At 43.5% G+C, this 16,699-nt stretch overlaps 1 protein-coding gene across 1 annotated transcript in view; it reads left to right on the top strand.

The window, feature by feature from the left end:
* The first annotated feature begins 5,035 nt into the window (after positions 1–5,035).
* Positions 5,036–16,699, top strand: part of LOC126159964 (speckle-type POZ protein-like) — a 30,537-nt gene continuing 18,873 nt past the window's right edge. The window contains exon 1 of the mRNA XM_049916770.1: positions 5,036–5,104. The gene's annotated coding sequence lies outside the window, so the exon portion shown is untranslated. The remainder of the gene's footprint in view (positions 5,105–16,699) is intronic.

Raw genomic sequence — 16,699 nt, 5'->3', positions numbered from 1 at the left:
TTAAATGTTCATAAATGTAAGACTGTGCCTCCACAAAACGAAAAAAATGGTATGGTATGAAATGGAATGACGACATACGCTTAGTTGTGGGTAAAGCTGGTGACAGACTTCCGTTTACTGGAATAATACTCGGGGAGATAAGTCAGCCTACAAAGGACTTTGCTTACAAACAACTCGTACCACCGGTTCTAGAATGTTGCTCAAGTATGTGGGACCCGCACCAAATAAGACTAACAAGGGATACTGAACGTATACAGAGAAGGGCAGCACGAATTGTCATGGATTTGTTTGACCCGTGGGAGTGTAACAGAAGTACGCGAGGAACTGAACTTCCAGACTCTTTAAAGACAGACTCAAACTATCCCGAGAAAGTCTATTAACAAAGTTTCAAGAACCGCCTTTAGATGGTGATGCTAGGAATATACTTACAACCCTCTACGTACCGCTCAGATAGGGATAGCGAGGATAAGATTACAATAAGTACTAAGCTTACAAAGGCATTCATTCTTCCCGCGCTCCATACGTGAATGGAACAGGAAGAAACCCTCATAACTGGTACTGTGGGACGTACTCTCTGCCACGGTCTTTTGCAGAGCATATAGATGTAGATGCAGATGCAAATGTAGAAGATGCTGTTTAGCATCGTATTATCACAGAGTCTTCCGTAGTTTTGGGCAATTCTCGTTCTCATTTTCTTTTCTTTTTTCATCGCAGTGCATCTTAATTTTCGTTTCATCACAGACGCAGGAATTCTGCTCTCAATTTCTTCTGCACTTTCTCGAGTCAGCCTATTCATCCACAGTGGTTCCTACTTGTACTTCGGTCGATTCCAAGTTGAGCTCCCATTTTCTCTTTCAAAATTACCTAATGTTTCTCATTTCAGTTCGCAAATACTGTGGATTCCTATAAAATGTTAGATTCCAGTTTAAGTGGACTGCCTGTAGGTATTTGTTATGATTTCCTAAGGCTTCTGTGCATGTACTGTATCTGCACCATCGAGCGTTTCCTTACCTGTACTTTCCAGTTCCAAATTTCCTGCTGTTTGTTCGCTCCCAAGTGTCTCGATAATATCCGTACTTCGCTTACATACAGGGTGGCGCACGAATTGTTTTACCATTTTGTTTTTGAATATAAACTGTGTCAATACAGTCTGAAAAGAACATATACTACAATGAGGAACCGTCCATGGAGATTTGTTCTGAGCACATGGTCAATATGTCCGCCATTGGGGAGCCAATTTTGTCCGTGATTGAAGCGAGCTGGAAACCTGAGTGAAATGGTCCGCATGTCGAAATGCTCGTGTAAAAACTCCAATAGTCCAGACCTCAATCCATGTGACTTTCTTCTTTGGGGGTTCCTAAAGGAAAAAATTTCCCCGAAACGTCCACAAGATTTAATGGAGCTCAGAAGACTTATTCAACAAGCTTGCAGTGAAATTACGGACGACATGTGCCGTAGGGTAATCACTAACTTCAGTATTCGTTTGAAGGAAGGTCGGAAACGAAATGGTGGCCATTTTGAGTATGCGCTGAGTTAGAACAAATCTCCATGGGCGGCTCTTCATTGTAGTATATGTTCCTGTCAGATCGTATTGACAGTAAAGTTCATATTTCAAAAACAAAATGGTAACACATTTCTTGCGCCACCCTGTATGTTGCCAGTGAACATGGGCATTTGTTTTAGTAGATTAAAGAATTCCCTATGATCACAGTCAGTCACATCCCCCATGCTCCTGTGCTAGCCTCCTGGCAACCAGCCTTTCCCGCTCACTCTTTTCTGTTCTCCTTCTATCCCACTTAATCGGTTTCCTACCTCTCAAAGTGCCGCGAGGTTTGAGGCGCCGTGTCACGGATTGCGCGGCCCCTCCCGCCGGAGGTTCGAGTCCTCCCACGGGCATGCGTGTGTGATGTTGTTAGCATAAGTTAGTTTACATTAGTTGAAGTAGTGTGTAAGTCTAGAGACCGATGACCTTAGTAGTTTCGTCTCTTACGATTCACACACACACACACACACACACACACACACCACTTCAAATTTCGCAGTAACTTCTACAGCGATATCGTCCTTGATTTTGATTGCTAAGTTCTGAACGTTTCTTCCGTATCATCATCAATTTCTGAGCTCAGTGATTCTACTGTAGTCGTTAAGGTGCCATATTCGGCAACTAAATCTCAGTTTAGCTCCTCCTTTGACGCCAGCAATTCTGCAGTCTGCCTTTAACTCTTCGCTATGTGCTTATTCTTTTTATCAGCGTGGCCAAATTGGCCACTCATGTTCTGCTCAGAGCTACATGCACTGCTGCCCTCTGTTCACTTATCGTTGCTTCAGCCTCGCCCGCACTCACGCTTAGTAAGTTGTGCACTCGACCCCAAACACTGCTAGCTGTGAGTGGAACAGGCTGTGCACGTCCTAAATCTAAACATCTCCGCTGCACCACTGAAGTCTGGCTCACTCATTTGCCTCGCATCGGAGGAACCTACTGTTTCATTTTGCACATTTTCGTCGCTAAAAGTGGGGAGAATCCATCTCCCACACGTCTCTGTACCTTCGAAGTCTATTTTCTAGGCATTTCGTCTACTCACCACCTTTTTTCTTTTCTCCTCGTACTGCTTTTGGAGCGACTACACTTTCGAATAACGCAAATGAAAATCTTATACAGAAAAAACACTATCTGAAACATTCACTTAAATAACATGCTAAATTTTTACTAAGTTCATCACACTGGCTAAACAAGGGATTCATCACAAGAAACCTAATAGAATGAAAATGAGCTTCACACGCAATTCCCAGCTCAAAATCGTCACACGAGCATTAATTACATTTAAAAAAAACTCCCCAATGAAAAGGATTACGACGAAAAGCTCCCAAAGTACCATAAACACACTTCACACAAAATTCAAAACAGACATCAAAGACGACACTGTTTCATAAATCACCCACAATGAAGAAATTGTGAGAGATCTGTAGAAAATAAAATTTACGTGTTAGTACACCCTAACAATGTCACAGCATCAACATGAGATCCCTGGGGTGACCGAAATCCTGTGCAAAAGGGTCTCGCCATTATGAAGGCTACCTGTTCTCCGCAAAATTCAGATTTAATGGCAAAGTCGGTGTTCCGAATGAAACCTGTTCCTGACTTCAAATACCAACAGCCACCAGGCAAACAGAGGTTATTTTCGTTTCATTGAGCACGCACCAGACACACAAACTTAGTTTGTGGCTGAAATTCGTTCAAGTACTGGAAAAATAGCCGAGAAAACCACCACCTGTCAGGCTGTTGTATGAGCTAAGGAATGAAATATCCTCGTACTGGATACACAAGACAACATATTACAATTTTATTGATTGATCGCTATTACGGGAGGATAAGAACTGAATGCAGCCCCCAAATGCGGAACCCAATCTGCCAAATATGGGGTAGGATTTACTTGATACAGACACTGACCATATCCATAGATTATATAGTTTTGAAGAATGCTTGCTTATTCTGTTTTTAAGTACACTGTGACAGAGAGCAACTACCTTCGACAGTCAACTTCTGAGGACAAAGGCCCGTTGCAAGAATTCACTATAAACCCAATAATTAGACAGTACAATTACCGAATAAGAGCACCTCTACTCTGTACTTGACAAAGAATTTTATGTTCGGTTTTGGCCTCTAATATGAGACACAAAACACCTGTGGGGAAGGAAGTGGATCTAGCACCACACATTCCACACTCCAAAGGGAGCTCACAGTTGAAAATAATCTTTCCACAACATTATTTATGTCTGGTACAGCAGGAGCAAAACTCACAAGTGAGTCTATATTTTTACATGAAGTACATGTACTTTTAAGTGTATGGAATATATCACACAGTTTCTTATGTTTCCAAATTAGCTTTTTCCAATTCCTCAAGTTTCTGGGATACAATGTTGTTCACGCATCCTATCTCGTCTGAAACGTTGCACATCAGTCTACTGTCTTAAGAATTATCAGAAAATTTAAAAGTTAAGCCCAAGAAACAGTATTTTTTGTGTTATCCAATGAAATTATTTCAGTGGTTGAAGTGGAGAACTCTACTTTTCCAAACAAGTCAGAAAAGTGCCTTAGAATTCGTAAAAGGCTCGTATTTTGACTAAGTACCTTCCTTTCCCAAGTTACTTGAAATGGTATTGATTATTTCTTGAAGCAAGCGGAAACCGTGGTTATTTCCAACTTTTGGATTGAATTTAAAAACATTTTCAATGGGCATTGTGTGAAATGAAGCCAAAGAAGTGACTGTGGGTTCTCGAAAATTTGTTTCAGCAACGTGGGACACCTATTCTGAGATAGAAAACAAGATTTCAAAGGTTCATACGTATCAATAACTTTTGTAACTCCTGGCAACAATGACAACCATCTAGTTTTAATACTACCTAGAACTTTGCCGTACCCAGTATCAACGAAATCACAGAATGATTTCAGTTGGTCCACACGTTGAGGGTAATTGTGTGTCGTCCTCAGTGTAACTTATTTTAAGTTAAAGTAGTACGTGAGCCCAGGCACCGATGATCTCAGCATTGATATCCCTGTAACGTTCTTTAACGAAAACTTGTCACACTCGTCCGTCGTTTCTGGAGTAGCAAATGATCGACACAAATCGCGAAGCTCGCGCGTAAGTCACTGGCACTCAGCACGATGACGGAAGATGTTGTGTTCACACCTCTCCTCATCCCGTGACCAAAATGCAGCGTCTTTGTTCCATCTTTGCGTTGACCAAAAGCGGTACTGGGAAATCGGTTGACGAAATCCGGTTTTTTGGGGCGCCAGGCGAAGGGTGTGTCTGTTGCCAGCTGTATAGCGCGGTTCGAGATAACTGACTGTGGCGTGGATGGGACGCAGGCGGTCCGGCAATGCCGACACGGACGTAGACGCCCTGCTGCAGCCGTTCCCTCGCCTGCCGCGCGAGCTGGCAACGCCGCCCCGTGACGTCAGCGCTGAGGGGGGGGGGGGGGCAGCCGGCTGTCTGTGCGGTCCAGTTGTGACGCAGCAGCCTGGAGGGAAGCAGCGTGCCACGTTGTCCTGCCTGCCCAGACAGAGCTCGTGTATCTTGTGTCAGCGCGGGAATACCTCAGAAAGGTTGTTGTTGTTGTGGTCTTCAGTCCTGAGACTGGTTTGATGCAGCTCTCCATGCTACTCTATCCTGTGCAAGCTTTTTCATCTCCCAGTACCTACTGCAACCTACATCCTTCTGAATCTGCTTAGCGTATTCATCTCTTGGTCTCCCTCTACGATTTTTACCCTCCACGCTGCCCTCCAATACTAAATTGGTGATCCCTTGATGCCTCAGAACATGTCCTACCAACCGATCCCTTCTTCTGGTCAAGTTGTGCCACAAACTTCTCTTCTCCCCAATCCTATTCAATACTTCCTCATTAGTTATGTGATCTACCCATCTAATCTTCAGCATTCTTCTGTAGCACCACATTTCGAAAGCTTCTATTCTCTTCTTGTCCAAACTATTTATCGTCCATGTTTCACTTCCATACATGGCTACACTCCATACGAATACTTTCAGAAATGACTTCCTGACACTTAAATCTATACTGGATGTTAACAAATTTCTCTTCTTCAGAAACGCTTTCCTTGCCATTGCCAGCCTACATTTTATATCCTCTCTACTTCGACCATCATCAGTTATTTTGCTCCCCAAATAGCAAAACTCCTTTACTACTTTAAGTGCCTCATTTCCTAATCTAATTCCCTCAGCATCACCCGACTTAATTAGACTACATTCCATTATCCTTGTTTTGCTTTTGTTGATGTTCATCTTATATCCTCCTTTCAAGACGCTGTCCATTCCATTCAACTGCTCTTCCAAGTCCTTTGCTGTCTCTGACAGAATTACAATGTCATCGGCAAACCTCAAAGTTTTTATTTCTTCTCCATGAATTTTAATACCTACTCCGAATTTTTCTTTTGTTTCCTTTACTGCTTGCTCAATATACAGATTGAACAACATCGGGGAGAGGCTACAACCCTGTCTTACTCCCTTCCCAACCACTGCTTCCCTTTCATGTCCCTCGACTCTTATAACTGCCATCTGGTTTCTGTACAAATTGTAAATAGCCTTTCGCTCCCTGTATTTTACCCCTGCCACCTTTAGAATTTGAAAGAGAGTATTCCAGTCAACATTGTCAAAAGCTTTCTCTAAGTCTACAAATGCTAGAAACGTAGGTTTGCCTTTCCTTAATCTTTCTTCTAAGATAAGTCGTAAGGTCAGTATTGCCTCACGTGTTCCAGTGTTTCTACGGAATCCAAACTGATCTTCCCCGAGGTTGGCTTCTACTAGTTTTTCCATTCGTCTGTAAAGAATTCGTGTTAGTATTTTGCAGCTGTGACTTATTAAACTGATAGTTCGGTAATTTTCACATCTGTCAACACCTGCTTTCTTTGGGATTGGAATTATTATATTCTTCTTGAAGTCTGAGGGTATTTCGCCTGTTTCATACATCTTGCTCACCAGATGGTAGAGTTTTGTCAGGACTGTCTCCCCCACGACCGTCAGTAGTTCCAATGGAATATTGTCTACTCCGGGGGCCTTGTTTCGACTCAGGTCTTTCAGTGCTCTGTCAAACTCTTCACGCAGTATCATATCTCCCATTTCATCTTCATCTACATCCTCTTCCATTTCCATAATATTGTCCACAAGTACATCGCCCTTGTATAGACCATCTATATACTCCTTCCACCTTTCTGCTTTCCCTTCTTTGCTTAGAACTGGGTTTCCATCTGAGCTCTTGATATTCATACAAGTCGTTCTCTTATCTCCAAAGGTCTCTTTAATTTTCCTATAGGCGGTATCTATCTTACCCCTAGTGAGATAGGCCTCTACATCCTTACATTTGTCCTCTAGCCATCCCTGCTTAGCCATTTTGCACTTCCTGTCGATCTCATTTTTGAGACGTTTGTATTCCTTTTCGCCTGTTTCACTTACTGCATTTTTATATTTTCTCCTTTCATCAAGTAAATTCAATATTTCTTCTGTTACCCAAGGATTTCTACTAGCCCTCGTCTTTTTACCTACTTGATCCTCTGCTGCCTTCACTACTTCATCCCTCAAAGCTACCCATTCTTCTTCTACTGTATTTATTTCCCCCATCCCTGTCAATTGCTCCCTTATGCTCTCCCTGAATCTCTGTACAACCTCTGGTTCTTTTAGTTTATCCAGGTCCCATCTCCTTAAATTCCCACCTTTTTGCAGTTTCTTCAGTTTTAATCTACAGGTCATAACCAATAGATTGTGGTCAGAGTCCACATCTGCCCCTGGAAATGTCTTACAATTTAAAACCTGGTTCCTAAATCTCTGTCTTACCATTATATAATCTATCTGATACCTTTTAGTATCTCCAGGGTTCTTGCATGTATACAACCTTCTTTCATGATTCTTAAACCAAGTGTTAGTTATGATTATGTTGTGCTCTGTGCAAAATTCGACCAGGCGGCTTCCTCTTTCATTTCTGTCCCCCAATCCATATTCACCTACTATGTTTCCTTCTCTCCCATTTCCTACACTCGAATTCCAGTCACCCATGACTATTAAATTTTCGTCTCCCTTCACAATCTGAATAATTTCTTTTATTTCATCATACATTTCTTCAATTTCTTCGTCATCTGCAGAGCTAGTTGGTATATAAACTTGTACTACTGTAGTAGGCGTGGGCTTCGTATCTATCTTGGCCACAATAATGCGTTCACTATGCTGTTTGTAGTAGCTTACCCGCATTCCTATTTTCCTATTCATTATTAAACCTACTCCTGCATTACCCCTATTTGATTTTGTGTTTATAACCCTGTAGTCACCTGACCAGAAGTCTTGTTCCTCCTGCCACCGAACTTCACTAATTCCCACTATATCTAACTTCAACCTATCCATTTCCCTTTTTAAATTTTCTAACCTACCTGCCCGATTAAGGGATCTGACATTCCACGCTCCGATCCGTAGAACGCCAGTTTTCTTTTTCCTGATAACGACATCCTCTTGAGTAGTCCCCGCCCGGAGATCCGAATGGGGGACTATTTTACCTCCGGAATATTTTACCCAAGAGGACGCCATCATCATGTAATCATACAGTAAAGCTGCATGCCCTCGGGAAAAATTACGGCTGTAGTTTCCCCTTGCTTTCAGCCGTTCGCAGTACCAGCACAGCAAGGCCGTTTTGGTTATTGTTACAAGGCCAGATCAGTCAATCATCCAGACTGTTGCCCTTGCAACTACTGAAAAGGCTGCTGCCCCTCTTCAGGAACCACACGTTTATCTGGCCTCTCAATAGATACCCCTCCGTTGTGGTTGCACCTACGGTACGGCTATCTGTATCGCTGAGGCACGCAAGCCTCCCCACCAACGGCAAGGTCCATGGTTCATGGGGGGGGGCTCAGAAAGGTAAGGCAGGAATTTATGGGAGCGGCGGATGTTCTGCACGCTTTTGTGTGGTTTTTGTCGCGTAACTCACTTACTGCTCTTGTCTAATACTTTGTCTTACTTTGAAAAATTACGACCGCTACGAACAAAGGGGGTGGCTAACAGTGTGTTAAATTACCGTCTTGAGTGTTCAGTGATTTATTGGTCGTTACTTGTGGCCTTGCTCCAGTCTATGAAAACTTGAGCGAGAATAACGTGGAACGAATGGAAAATAACGCCACATTCAGTCGGCTAGTGTTTCGATGTGCCAGTGTAGATTTCCACGGAATTCACGTAGAACAGGCATTTAAAATGAAAACCTCGCGTTCTTGATTATGTTCGTAGGACGCAAGTTTACGAAAACCATCAAACGCAGAACTTTGCAGTAAGCGAGTTTTAGTGCGACAAGGCGTGTAGCGGCTTGCAGGCGTGGGAGAAATTTATTTTTTAATGTTTCGCGTAATGTGGCCGAATTCAGACATCTAAAATGTTGTCAAGATGTACTCATTCAGAGGTATAATCTTAAATTGCGGTTGTCACACAGTAAGAGAAGTACCGCAGTTGGAAACATTGCGCGTCGCGAGGTAACGTGACTAAGGGCGCTGAAATACGCGGGCGTTATTCAGCCAGTATTTCAGAATGAGGGCAGTTACCGACTTCCAAGAAACTGCACGGAAGACTACGGGAACTGGAGAGATTTTTCCGCTACCTCCCCCCCCTGCCCCCCCCCCCCCTCCCCGGCCACGTTGTCGCTGTTCATGGAGTCAACTTAGACATCAGACGTATCGTTGTAGTTTATCGGTACCTACCTATTCGCGACGCAGTTTGCAGACAGTATCACCACACCCCGTAGGGTATCTGCAACAATTACGTCGTCGTACGGCCCACACATCAGCAGACATGACGTGTCAAAAATTTAGACGCGCGATAAACGGGCTTTTCTTTAAAAAGGAGCGCAAATTAAGCAGACTGTGTTTACCCAGTATTTCAGAATGAGCACTTGCTTTCGAACACACGTTAAGAACAATTTCAAACCGTTTCTAAACTTTATCTCGCTTACATGCTTAACGTCAGATGTTACACACGTAAACTCGTCTGCAAAGTAATCAGACGTAGGAAGCTGTCTCGTGCGCGGGCGTAGCGGATCCTGAAATCCGTTCGCGAATCACAACTCGTGGCGTGACGCCGACACGCTTGTGGCGATGAGACGCAGCAGTCGCGTTCATTTCAGTATTTTCACAATGTTCTGGAGTTAAGGTTATGGTCGACGAGCAATCTGTAGCTTTCCCCAACACGCTCATTACACACGGGCGACCATTTGCGTAGTAGTTGGCGAATTCTTGAGAATTTATCGTAATGTTTGTGCTTCACGAAATAAACATTTTGTATTTTTTATCGCCCTGTCACGTCTCTTCGTTTGTGATTTGTTGATGAAATTTTTTTTTAGCACTCTACAACGCTGCATCGCTTTGTTGGGCTGTTCTCGTGTTACTATTTGTCTGATGAGAGAGCCCGGTGTGTCGACAAAGGAACGCGTCAGCGACCTGTGAGGCGCGCCGTGTTCTGTGCGGCCTGCGCTTCAGTCGTATATTATGTGAGGGAGGAGTGAATGTCGGTGATTCTGACGCCGTCACTTACCAGCTTCTTTATTTGACGTTGAAATGACACGATTAAAGTGCAGTGTAGATTTCTACGTGCAGCCTGTAACGGCGGCAGAATCTAGATTTAATTTGTGCCATTTCCAGTGCAACAATTGCGAGAGTCGAGGTAGATTTGTTGTTAGTTTCCGTCAGAGGCTGAATCACGTCAAAATTATAACATTTGTGGGGGCATTTGCTACTTATGTTTGACAGAAACCTACAGTAAACATTATTTCGTTTAGCCAGATACTGTTACAGAAGCCTTACCCGTTATTGATGGTAAGTCACAGTTTCGGAATCGTCGGTGGCCACTGATGTCGCATTTACAGACACTTCGGCATGACAAAGTACTGAAGACGACCCGTCTTGAAGAGTTCAAAAATGCCATGTCAGACTGCACATCGTCGTAAAACGCAAATTTGAATACCAAAACCATAAAATTGACAATTTTCTTGGCAAACTCAACACGACGACTGTTGAGTGTGCTCCCCTCATCCACTGCCAGCAAAGAACGCGTGACGTCACGGAAAAGTGACTGTCGTCACACGTGACGGACAGGATGATTTGATAAAAGTTGCACGAATTTTATGTATAATAAGTAACCCGGAATCGGTGCTGTAAATGCCCTTCACTTTCGTGACGTGGAACTATGTGTGGTGGTTTTCGTATTTATACTCGCCTATCACAAAATATACAACGCAATTGATGCACGCCGTATTAAAGAGCTGTTCAAAACGTATCGTGTGTAGCGAGATAAGATTTTCTGAATTGTAGAAAACTGTGGCATTCACGGATGAACAGTAGCGGCAGCCAAAACAGTTTCCTGAGGAGGCCTCCACTTAATCGCGATTGTGTGGAATCAGCTCTTTAGCTCGCACACAGATATCCAATAATAAGGGAGTGAGGTCACTCGTGACTTGGGAATGTGCACAGTGTTTCCGGGTGCTTTCAGTTCATTAGGTGTTCTGTCCACCAGTAAAATGTGTGATAGCTGCATAAAATTTCACACTGCGGTGTCTCACAGGATACTTGGGCTGGCAGTAAACGAGACTCAACGTGGAGACGGTGGCGAGCTGTCGCCCTGACACGTGGCTGAGGGTAGCCTGCGTGCAGGAGTAACCGTGCTGTACCGGTGTGCGGACATTCGCCACGATTTTAGCTGCTCCGAAGGGTTGGGTCCCTTGTCTCCCCCTCCCCCTCCTCCTCCTCACCCGCCGCGTAGTAAAGCTACTTACTGAGCCTTTCCGCTGATTTACTAAAAATAGGACCAGAATCTCTTTGGATTTTCCGCCACATTTCTAGAGAGACTTTCGTTGTGGAAACTATTGAGAGACTTTCGCTGTGGAAACTATTGAGAGACTTTCGCTGTGGAAACTATTGAGAGACTTTCGTTGTGGAAACTATTGAGAGACTTTCGTTGTGGAAACTATTGAGAGACTTTCGTTGTGGAAACTATTGAGAGACTTTCGTTGTGGAAACTATTGAGAGACTTTCGTTGTGGAAACTATTGAGAGACTTTCGTTGTGGAAACTATTGAGAGACTTTCGTTGTGGAAACTATTGAGAGACTTTCGTTGTGGAAACTATTAAATGTATCTCGCATTGAAATTCGCACCAAATTTCAGGCCTCAGTAAATCTTCGCCAATCTCGGAGATTTTGCGTTCTTGCCTTTTTCGGTGCTCCGGCGGCAGCTTTCTGTCGTTATGTGTACCATGGGGTATCAGTTCCGTCTCTTATTAATTTATTTGGTACGAATTTCTAGAGTGCTGTTGATAACATTTCTTTGAACTTTAAGCCTCATATGGTCTTCACTTACATAGTTTGGAAGGATTGGGGATTGTCTCTTAGAAAGAAGTCAACCGAATTTTTAGCAGCTTCTATAAATAGATATATTTCGCGTTTAGTTTTGGTGAATTTCTTTGTTACGGAATTGAGCCTCGCTACGACTGTGTGTTCACTAATCCCCGTATCCGTCGTGATGCTCAGGATTATTTGTGGCTAAGAGGTCAAGTGTGTTTTCGTAACCATTTGCAATGTGAATGGTCTCGTGAACTAATTGTTCAAAATAATTTAAAGAGACTATTTAGAACAATTACAGAAGTTGTTTTGTATAGGGTCTGAAAATGAACTTTTGACGACATATGGAAGGTAGATTGAAGTCGCTACCAACTATAATTGTATGAGTAGCGTACCTATTTGTGATGAGGCTCAAGTTGTCTTTGAACTGTCCAGCAACTGTTCCATATGAGACCGGGGGTCGGCAAAAGGAGCCAGTTATTACTTTATTCAGGTAGTCGAATGTAACCGCTGCCCACACTGTCACAGGAACTACCTGCTTCAATGTCGCTTGTCAGTTGGAACAGGCATTACATTATTTTTCCTTACGCTGTGCTTCTTGTTTCTGTTGTAGTGCAGATCATTACAATTACGGTTTTTCCCTCCAAAACCTAGGATGTTTTGTCTCTGACTGTAAATACCAGAGCTAAAGAATGTAGAACAACGTACGTTACAAGCATAGCATTCTGTATTACCACAGTTCCTTATCTCTAACATTTTAAAAATGTACGTAGACTTTAGATGACATGTCAGTCATAGAAGTTCTTATCTCTATTTAGTAGCGTATTTTCAGTCATGTTTTGAACATTGTCCCGCTACATTTTATTAACTAATGTTTCGCCGCAAGAGAGATCGGATTTTAGAGAGTAAATTAATATGGGGTATGTCGTTCTTCTTTTCAAACGTTCACATACCCATTTCTTCTTTCCTTATAGTCTTTTGCGCATGCAGTTTCAGTAATTAAAGCAGGCACAAATGCAGCTATCAAAAAGAAATAATTAGCGTACATTCGCACTCTTTTACATCTTTCCGTTCTTGTTGTTCCCTTGGCGATGGACTGTTTCTATCTCACTATCTCACTTAATCGTCGGTATTGCTTTCGTTTCCCAAAAGTTATAAATGTTTCGATTTCGGAGAAGCTCTGTATTTCCCCAAGATGTCGATGAAGGAGGTCCCTTATGTACTGGTTGTATTGAGTAAGATGTGGAGACAGCGGTTCGAAAGCGGACAGAAGTAGTACGAGGAAGGGCGTCCCTAACCTGAGAGATCGCTCGTCAAGCTAGTCAAGTGTTGCATATGTCCAGCGTGGCAAATGTCCGTCATTCGCTGTACCACTGGCTGCTTGTAGTCTCAAGTTGAGCCACTCGCAGAGCTCCATCGTGGGCTGTGACTGCTGTATGGCGGCGAAACTTGGTATGCTAATGCGCCCTTGCGGAACCGATTTACACTGGAAAGAAATGTTCCCATATCTAATGCATTGGGAACGGAATGTGGACAGGAAGGGACAGACAAGTGAGAAAGGCAGAATGTCGATATTGCTAACCGCCACTTGCAGAACTTGTTCAGTGTGAGCACCGGAGACTCCCGCGAGGTGTTGCACAGCGACAGATTCGCACCTGGTATTGGAATTGATTTCCTCCGGCGCCAACTGGTTTCGCGTTAACGCATTAGCATGTCTACAGTGTTTCGCTGCCTTAGCATACTCACAGACCACAGTGGACTTGGGTCAGTAGCTGCATTTTACTTATGAGCACCCGGTACTTGAGTGTCTCAGATGAAGAAAAAAGAAACGGTTCGCGAAAATTTCGTTGTCGCCTTGGTGGTCCATTTGGTGATACGCCATTCAGTAGTTAATGAGTTAAAAAAATCTGCAGTTTTCTCAGACTTCCGTCGTGTGTTTCACTTTTCTCGAAGCATCAAGGCTCTGCAAGTACCCGTATTTCCAGTACAGGCGGCTGCCTAAACTGGAGCAGCTCGCAGCTGCTGATGGCGGCCGTCGACATTGACCCGTGGCGTGATGGTGTGCTGCGTGACGTCACACACACTCACGGATACAGCAGAACGCGTGGCTGCTGTATTATTTTCTGTAAAGTGAGTTGTGGTGGAAAAGTGATCCGTTGCTTGGCCAGAGTTCTGGTACAGGTTGTCAGGTTACAGTATGGTTGTCACTCGGCGGAGCCAAAGAAATGGAATGCTACAGTAACAATTTTTGTGTGGCACGTATTTCGCGCATGTTAGCTTTCGAAGAGTGTCCTATGTCCGTTTTGGTGACGCACAGTTGGAATCGGCAGGTTCAGTGCTGGGCGCCGCTTGCCCCTGGTGTGGGGGCAGGCCGGCCAGCCGACACGTGAGCGCGGCAGACAGCGGCAGCCACCACTCTCCTCCGGACGGGCGCAGACCGCGCTCTCTGCCGTCCACCGTTTTTTTTTGTCTGTTTTTTTTTTTACTGCGTCTCACTGTTACGTTCCTGTGTCTCGCGCCCTTTCAAATTTTCGCAAGCCCATTGGCCGAGTGGTCTAAACAGAAACAAAATGGCTCTGAAGATCATCGTGCATACATACCTGTGGCGCGAGTTCTCGGTAACATCCAGTATGGCTTCTACTTTGTGTAGTCAGTGATGGAGTGGCCTTCTGCTAATATTTCAAGTTCATTTGAGACAGCCACAGCGCAATGAGACCCTATTTTAATCGCTAGATTTTCGAAAATAAACATTAAGAGAAACGGGGCTGTAGCAGAATTATAAACATTATGACTTAAATATAGGAGCCAACCGCAGTTAAGACACACACAGTTTAATTACACAAACCCGTGACCAGTTTCAGATTTTCAAAAATCCATTGTTAAGTGCTTTTGCAAGCTGATCAGTACTTGCGTTAACCGCCATTTAAATGAATATTCGTTTCTGTGCAAAATACCAAATCTGCGCGATCGGTTTTTCTGTGGAGATGCGAACCACTTCGGAGCTTTGTTTTCGGAGACCACACTGCTAGATGGAAGGCAACAGTGACCTCGACTACGGATTCACTGTGCTTTCAATGGAAAATGAAACGTGGTATTTAATCCGTAACTTTCAACCTTTTTCAACCATCTCACTCAAGAAAAAGATAATCGCCCCATCAGAATTGTATTCAAATTTTATGACTTCTCGTATTGTTCTTCTGAAGATCTCATCGTTTCACAAAATAAGGAATACTTGGCAAAGAGTAATTTCAGATCAGTTCATGCTTCAAGTTGTCATTCTGTTACCAGCAATCCGAACTAAAAGCTGCAAAAGTTTGAGACTTTTTCTTCTGACTGAAAGGATAGTTGCTGATCCGTTTTGGTCTGAGGTGCACTGACGAACCCACCATTGGCCTTCATCAAAAAGTCTCTCCGCAAACAAAATTTAAATGTCTGGAATGATCGTCTTTTAATCCATTTCTAAAGCATTATAACATTTGAAAACACTGACAGGTTACTGAAACATTGATTGTAGAACACGGAGCACCAAAATCGTGATTTGGATGTGCAATGCTACTCCATGATTTAGTTGTTAAGCACAACTAGCTCTTTATTCACACGAGGTAATGAGCGTTCTCGGCAGAGGATCTCAAATTGATTCCATATTTATAAATGTCGAGAAGGCTCTTGACCGCGGTCAAGCGATAGCTTCTCACTTGTGCGACTGGATTCGTGGTTTCCTCTCAGAAAGGTCGCAGTTCGTATTGACAGAAAGTCATACAGTAATACAGAAGGAACCTCCATCTTGCTCCGAGCAAGTGTTCAAGGCCCTCTGCTGTTACTGATCTACGTAAATGTTTTAGGAGACAATCCGAGCAACCATTTTAGATAGTATACAAACGGTGCTGTCATTTACCGTCTGGTAAGGTCAGCAGAACATTGAAACCAAGTGCAGAATGATTTGGAGACGATAACTTGTTAGTGAAAAGTGGCAACTGCTCCTAGGTAATGAAAAGTGTGAGGCCAAATAGAGAACCGACTGAAATTACCATTACGAACAACTTAAATTGGAAAGAACACAAAGAAAATGTTGTGGCGAAGCCGAACCGAAGACTGTGTTTATTCGCAGAACAGTTAGGTGCAACAGGTCTGCTAAAGGGACTGCCTGAGCTACGCTTGTCCCCTGCCTCGCTGCGAGTGTTTGCTGTGCGGTGATGGACGCTGACCAGGTGCGACTGATTTAGGACATCGAGAGTGTCCAAAGAAGGGCAGCTCGTTTACTTATTCCCATCCCAACTCGCGTATCATATCCGTGACACTTTCTCCCACATTTGGCAACGGTTGTTAATGAGAAAAGTAAACAGTTGATAGGTGACACAACACATTGCTCAGTGAGCTGAGAATAATGCGCGCGACAGGAATACGGCAGGTGGCCGCGTGTGCTTTGTGAGAGGAAGAGAGGAGGGATCACGTCGTTCGAAAGACATCGCCATGTAATTAGAGCTGCCTTCATTGGCAATACAGTTCAACAAGTTAAATACATCAAATCACCACAGACTTTGACGATACTCGTACTTTCGAAATAATACCGACCACTACTTCATTTGTGTAAACTGTTGTATAATTAGTTTATTAATGCTGTGTGTGTGTGTGTGTGTGTGTGTGTGTGTGTGTGTGAGAGAGAGAGAGAGAGAGAGAGAGAGAGAGATTGCAGAAGCTTAAATGGTCATGAGTAAGCTATCGTTAAAAGAAATATGTCCTATGTCATAGTCCCGCTTTCCTGTTTGACGATGACAATTACCTTTTATTTGTTTTTCCTAGTTCCTACGCTTGGAATTGTCGTAATGCATGCGATCT

Source organism: Schistocerca cancellata, unplaced genomic scaffold, assembly GCF_023864275.1.
Source record: "Schistocerca cancellata isolate TAMUIC-IGC-003103 unplaced genomic scaffold, iqSchCanc2.1 HiC_scaffold_1150, whole genome shotgun sequence".
In the NCBI taxonomy this organism is placed as follows: domain Eukaryota; kingdom Metazoa; phylum Arthropoda; class Insecta; order Orthoptera; family Acrididae; genus Schistocerca; species Schistocerca cancellata.
Note: the sequence above shows the minus strand (reverse complement) of the source record. Positions and strands in the feature narration are given on the sequence as shown.